This window comes from Humulus lupulus, chromosome 9, assembly GCF_963169125.1.
Source record: "Humulus lupulus chromosome 9, drHumLupu1.1, whole genome shotgun sequence".
Taxonomy (NCBI): Eukaryota; Viridiplantae; Streptophyta; class Magnoliopsida; order Rosales; family Cannabaceae; genus Humulus; species Humulus lupulus.
Genome location: NC_084801.1, coordinates 126,817,761 through 126,825,413, shown reverse-complemented (window position 1 = coordinate 126,825,413; position 7,653 = coordinate 126,817,761).

The window sequence follows — 7,653 nt, the reverse complement described above, 5'->3', positions numbered from 1 at the left end:
TTGATTTGTGAAACAATATCTTTAATAAAAGAGAGCTGTTATACCCAGATTTCGAGCCATGGTAAATGTGACCTCGAAAGATGGATTCGCAACGAATGGTCTCGTAAGGATTAGAGTATGTTCCAGGATTGTGTATCGAGCCTGCAAAGTACGATATATGACCTCGAATATGGTGACCTCGAAACGATCTCGATCTCGAAGGGTGGCTCTGAGAACACACTCATCCTCGGGGACGACTTCGGATCGGGGGTCTCGAGCTCGATGTACGTACGATCTCGAAAGACACGTGATCTCGGGAGATGTCATTAGCTCGCACAATGACGTGAGACCTGGGATGCTAAAGCCTTAGAGATACGCAATAACCACCTTGAATATCTACAAGTATTATAAATATGAGATGTAATCCTCATTCATTAATGTAAATTCCCAAGAATCGTGGGATATTATTAGGTCAGTTATGCATTTCCTGGTCTTCAGGGGCGTTTCCTTTTATATCTGATTATAGGCATTTAAAGCCATTTATTTTATTCACAAAAGAGTAACTACCCAAAATATGTGGTATAGTATTCTGCATCCTTCTCTATAAATAGAGAAGCCATGCACCATTGTAATGGACCGAAATTCTGATCCTTGAGAGAAAACTCTGAAGAATTCATGCTTAAGAATTTTCAGAGACAATCTTGAGATTAATAACAGAGACTCGTGGACTAGGCAGATTTAACTGCTGAACCACGTAAAAATAGCGTGTTTGATTTGTTTTATTTCATTTAGCCATTGTCATTCATTGTTTACGTGCTCTTCTTTCACTGTTTGACGAAAAACGGCGTCAACAGTTTGGTGCTTTCATTGAGAGCCTTAAGCATTCATCCCTGAGAGATTCATGGCTACAAACAATCAGAACACCCCTGATGAAAGCTACCCAAGGCGTCCTGGAAAACAACCAATGGAGAACCCGGATGCTGAGGAGAGAAGTGGGTCCTCCGATTCCTGGGGACCACCGCCTCCACCGAGGGATGAGGATATGTACTACAATCCTGAGCGTTACGTTCCTATAGTAGAATTGGAAAACCGGCAATTGAAACAGCTGTTGGCAGAAGCCAACAAACGGAATGAGGAGTTGACTAGGATGGCCGCAGAGGCGCAGGTGGCTCAGCCCCCGCCTCCGCGCGAAAACCAAGTCCCTCCTCCAAGGGACGTGCATGTTCCTCCCCGGAGGCCCCGTGGACGTCCACGAAAAGATGCTGCCACAAGGAGGCCGACTCAACCTCCGGCACCAGCAGAGCCATCTGCTCCTCCTAGGCCCCAGAGGAGTACCCGAGCTCGGGTCCCGCCTAATCCACCTGTGGAAGTGCCTACAGGAACTGAGAATAACCGAGCTCCTACCGAGGCTCGGACTCAGGTTCCTGGTAGTGCACCGAACGTGACTGACCCATCTCGGGCAAATTCTGGACCCTCTAGGCCGAGGCAAGGGCGGCAGCCACCGTTGCCTATACGGTTCCCTCCGTCTCCCATAAGATATCCTTCACCTCCCCGCAGAAACGCTCAACCTGTTCGAGATCAGGATCAAGGGCGTACGGGGGATAGACAAGGACACAGGGAGACTTTCCAGGAGCGGAGAGGCGCACAATCTGAGAAAAGTCAGACGTCCCGGTCTCGCACTGCGGAGACAAGGCGACATGGGAAGAACCCATCGCGAAATGACCGATCGATGAGTTTCACCAGTGACAAGTCCGGAGAGACCAGGTCCGTCCGTAAACACGACCGAGGTCGTAAAAATACTGGAAGCCGCAAGAATCATCCTGACCTGCGAAACCATCTGAATCAGAACAGGGGGAAGGGAGATCAGACAAATCCGGACCTAAGGAATCACCTGAATGGGCGTAGAGATCCCTCACGGAGACGCGAGCCTGGAATCATGATCAATGACTGTCAATTCCAGACACCACCTAAGGACCCAGTCCAAGAAAGGATCGATCAGCTCGAAAAAGCCTTTAGGCTTTTAAAGAATGAACGAGGGAATGGTCGATATGAGGACTCTGACGAGGAGCTCGAGCCGTTTGCTCCACATATTTCTAACACTCAGTTTCCTCAAGGGTTCCGGATTCCTCACGTCCCAGCGTTTGAAGGAAAAACCGACCCATGCAGTCACCTGAGTACATTCAACACTATTATGAGAGCTAGTAACGTAGGTTACGAGCTCAGATGCATGTTGTTTCCAACATCATTGGCCGGACCTGCCAAGAGTTGGTTCGAAAAGTACAAGAGACACTCGATAACTTCATGGGATCAGTTGTCTAGAGACTTCAAGAAGCAGTTCTGAGCTATGATGGGAGTCAGACCAGAGGCATCCACTTTGACTAACGTCCGACAACAGCCGGGCGAAACACTGAAAAGCTACCTGACAAGATTTAATCTAGAGGTCGCCCGAGCTCGAGATGTGGATGACAGTGGGCACCTGATGGCTATCCGAGCTGGTGTTTTACCCGGAAGTGCCCTTTGGGATGACATGCAAGGGAAACCGGTGAGGTCAATAACCGAGTTTAATAGACGGGCGCAGAGATTTGTCAATGTAGAGGAGGCGAGGTCAACGCTCAAAGCGACCTCGCAAACCGAGACTACAACGATAAACATTAACTCCGCCTCAACCTCGGCTGACCCAGCAGCTCCATAGCCAACCTCAGAGAATCCCTCCAAGAGGAAAAAGAGCAAGGGAAATAACCCCGAGGCTGAAGGGAGAAAGAAAAAGAAAGGAGAAAGGTATTTCTCCGTATATAAAGTGCACACCGAGCTCAACGAGTCTCGGGAAAACATATACCTGGCTAATGAAAACCAGGTCCCCTTCAGGCGTCCGGACCCAATGAGGAATCAAAAGTCCAAAAGGGATTCCAGTAAGTATTGCCGGTTCCATAGAGACACCGGACACACAACTGATGAATGTTGACAGCTGAAGGATGAAATCGAAGGGTTGATCTCGAGAGGTTATTTCCGGCAGTATGTCAAAAACCAGAGTACTGGACAGACTACTGCGAGCCAGAGAGTAGCCGCGCCTTCGACGGCACAAAATAATAACTCCCGATCTCGGGAAGAAGACAGGCCCCCGCCGATAGATGGAGAGGACATGATAACCATCTCGGGAGGGCCCATCTCGCAGGAGGGGGCAGAAATGCTCAAAAGCGATACGTTAACGAGCTGAAGACAGGGGACGGGTCTCCTTATGAACCCGAACCTAGGGCACCAAAAATCCAAAGGGTTGAAACGCAACCGATAACCTTCACTGAGGAGGACGCTTCCCATGTTCAGTTCCCTCATCATGATCCATTGGTTATTACTCTTCAGCTTGCCAACAAGAGAGTCCGCCGAGTTCTCATAGACAATGGGAGCTCAGTCAGAATTCTTTATAAAGCGACTCTCGAGAAAATGGGACTCTCCCTTCGCGACCTGAAGGCATGTGCAACTACTTTGTACGGCTTTTCAGGAGAAGGGACTGCCTGTATGGGATCCATTGAACTCCCTGTGACCTTGGGAGACTATCCAGTCTCGGTGACCAAGATAATGGAGTTCGTGGTGGTAGATTTACCGTCTGCCTACAATGTATTGCTCGGAAGACCCGCCCTGGTCGGGCTGGGGGCAGTGTCATCTATGAGGCACCTGGCCCTTAAGTTCCCAACCCCAAGCGGGGTCGGGACATTAAAAGGAGATCAATTGGCAGGAAGAGAATGCTATAGCATTTCTTTGAGGGGAAAGAAACAAACGAGCGCTCAAGCACTCGTTATCATACAAAATAAAGATGGAACGGTTTTAGAAATTGACGAGGAAATCGATCCAAGGATTGAGGATAAAGTTGACCTCGAACCATTGGAAGAGCTCGAAGAAATTCAGCTCGACGAGGCTGATCCCTCAAAGAAGGTGAAGGTCGGGAAACACCTCCAAGACGAAGCAAAATAGCAATTAATTTGCTTTCTGAAGAAAAACCAGGATGTCTTCGCATGGTCACACTCAGACATGGTGGGGATAAGCCCGAATGTTGCGAGCCACGCATTAAACATAGACAAAAGCTTTCCCCCGAAGCAACAAAAGCGAAGACAACTGGACGAGGACAGAAAGAAAGCATTAAAGGAGGAAGTTGACAGATTAAAAGCAAACCATTTCATTAGGGATGCCTTTTACCCTGACTGGGTAGCCAATCCAGTGTTGGTCCCAAAGCCCAATGGGACGTGGAGAACCTGTATTGACTACTCGGACCTCAACAAGGCTTGCCCAAAAGACTGTTTTCCGCTGCCGAGAATTGATCAGCTCGTGGATGCCACGGCGGGGCATGGCTTGATGTCATTCATGGATGCATATTCTGGATATAACCAGATTCCCATGCATGCCCCCGACCAAGAACATACGAGCTTCATTACAGATAAAGGGCTATACTGTTATAATGTTATGCCGTTTGGACTCAAGAACGCTGGAGCTACGTATCAGCGGCTCGTAAACATGATGTTTTCAGAACAAATAGGGAACAACATGGAAGTTTATGTTGATGACATGCTTGTAAAGTCTCAACTTAACAAGAACCATGTTGATGACCTCGAAGAGTGCTTTGGCGTGCTCAGAAAGTACAACATGAAGTTAAATCCTCAGAAGTGCACTTTTGGGGTATCTTCGGGAAAATTTCTGGGTTTCATTGTCAACTCTCGTGGAATCGAGGCTAATCCCGACAAAATAAAGGCCCTGATTGATATGCCTTCACCTCGGAAGCATAAAGATGTCCAAAGCTTGACTTGCAGGATGGCCGCCCTGAGCAGATTCATCTCGAAGTCAACGGATCGTGGCCTTCCATTCTTCAACTTATTAAAAGGAAGTAAGAAATTTGAATGGACAGAAGAGTGCGAGCTAGCCTTTCAGGAGCTCAAAAGACACCTCGCTGAACCACCCATCCTGTCAAAACCTGAAATGGGAGAAGTATTGTACCTATACCTCTCAACCACCGAACACGCGATAAGCGCGGTGCTCGTTCGAGAGGAAGAGAGGGTGCAGAAACCCGTCTATTACATCAGTAAGAGATTACTGGGGGCAGAATCAAGATATCCATTGATGGAGAAACTCACCCTCAGCTTAATCCACTCATCTCGCAAGCTCCGCCCCTACTTTCAGGCACATCCCATCCATGTACTGACAGATCAACCACTTAGGCAAGTCCTGTCTAAACCAGAGGCGTCCGGTCGACTTCTTAAATGGGCTGTCGAGCTCGGACAGTTCGAGATCACTTACCATCCAAGAATGACCATTAAGGCACAAGCCTTGGCAGACTTCATAATGGAGTGCACTGGTATAGCCGACGACAAGGTAATAACCACGGCCCACGAGCTGTGGAAACTTTACGTCGACGGCTCGTCAAATGAAAATGGAGCGGGGGCAGGAGTTATTCTGATCACTCCTGCAGGGAGCAAATTTCACTCTGCTTTAAGATTTGGCTTTAAAGCATCTAATAATGAAGCTGAGTACGAGGCTCTACTCGCGGGACTACGAATAGCAAAAGAGCTCAAGGCCAAAGCTATACATTGCTACAGCGACTCCCAGCTCGTGGTTAATCAAATCTTGGGAGAGTACCAGGCTCGTGGCACAAGAATGGCAGCTTATCTGGAGAAGGAAAAATCCGCATTGGAGTATTTCGAGTTTTATGCAATCGAACAGGTTCCCCGAGAACAAAACTCAAATGCAGATGCCTTAGCTCGACTCGCCACTTCCGCCGAAAATGAAGAGCTGAATGTTGTACCCGTAGAACACCTATCAGCACCCAGCATTACTGAGCCAGACGAGGAAGATGTGTGTATGATTGAAACAGAGCCGACCTGGATGAGTCCAATAGTTGACTATCTCGAAAATGGAATTCTTCCAAAAGATCGGAATCAAGCTCGAAAGTTGATGTATCAACTTCCTCGTTACACCATTCTGGACGGAAAGCTATACAGAAGAGGGTATTCCATCCCGCTGCTTAGATGTGTAACTCCTCCCGAGGCAAAGAAGATCATTGAAGAAATTCATGAAGGGTTCTGCGGAGACCACACTGGGGGGCATAGCCTGTCAAAGAAGATCATACGCCAAGGATATTTCTGGCCAACCATTAAAACAAATTCTTTTGAGTATGTGAAGAAATGCGACAAATGCCAGAAATTCGCCACGATACCCCGAGCTCCACCATCCGAACTGACCATGTTGTCATCCCCATGGCCTTTCACAGTATGGGGCATCGACCTCATAGGCTCTCTCCCAACTGGAAAAGGCGGAGTGAAATATGTTGTAGTCGCCGTTGATTACTTCACGAAATGGACGGAGGATGAACCATTGGCAACTATAACTTCGAAAAAGATCCTTGATTTCGTGGTAAAGAACATCGTATGCCGATACGGAGTACCGAGAAAGATTGTATCCGATAACGGAACCCAGTTCGATTGCGACTTATTCACCAACTTTTGCGAAAAGAACGGCATAATAAAGAGTTTTTCATCAGTGGCTCACCCTCAAGCGAATGGTCAGGTCGAAGCCGTTAACAAAACTCTCAAGAGCTCTCTAAAGAAAAAGTTGGAAGAGGCAAAGGGACGATGGCCCGAGGAATTGCCTCAAGTCCTTTGGGGATATAGGACTACAGCTCGGACATCAACAGGACATACCCCGTTCTCTCTAGCGTACGGCTGCGAGGCAATGTTGCCCATCGAGGTCGAAATCCCGACGATCCGAACTCAAATTTACGATCAGGATTCAAATCATACTCAGCTCGAAGAAACCCTAGACTTGATCGAAGAAAAAAGAGAAGAGGCTCAGCTGAGAAATGCTTCTTACCAGCAACGAACTACACGATATTTCAATAAGAGGGTTCGAGATCGAAAGTTCGGAATGGGAGATCTGGTATTAAGACGCGTATTCTTGGCAACCCGAGATCCAGCAGCCGGAGTGCTCGGGCCGAACTGGGAAGGACCATACCAGATAGAGTCAGTCATCCGACCTGGTGTGTACAAACTCGCGAGATTGGATGGGAGCCTAATACCGCGAGCATGGAATGGCGAACACCTTAGACCTTACTATCAATAGTGTAGGAAGTGTTGCCTGTAACCATGAATTTCTATCTGTACTAGTTTGTTTGTTTGTTTTTGAATTTCATCAAATAAAAGGTCTATTTTGTTCCATATGTAATTTCTTTTTATTTTTGCAACCTCTCTTAATTTAATAACCTATGGTCACACTCATAGGATATTAAGGGGGCATCATTGGTATATATACCATCCGATTAAAAAATAAAAAAATATATACATAGATAAAGTATTTGGATATAACCAAGTACGCGAGCTTAGATAGTTCGGACATAACCGACTTATCAAAAAGATAAAAGTATTTGGAGATAACCAAATACGTGAGCCTAGATAACCGAGTTATCAAAAACATATGAAGTATTTGGATATAACCAAATACGCGAGCCTAGATGGTTCGGAGAAAACCGAACTACCAAAAACCTAAAACGTTTGGAGTTAACCAGATGTGCAAACTTAACAGGTCTGGAACAAACCAGCCAAAAAATTGATCGATGATAAGTAGGAGCCTAAACCTATAACGAGACAAGTCGAGATCGAGGCTGGAATATCTTAAGAGAAATAGTTTCAAACTCTTAAC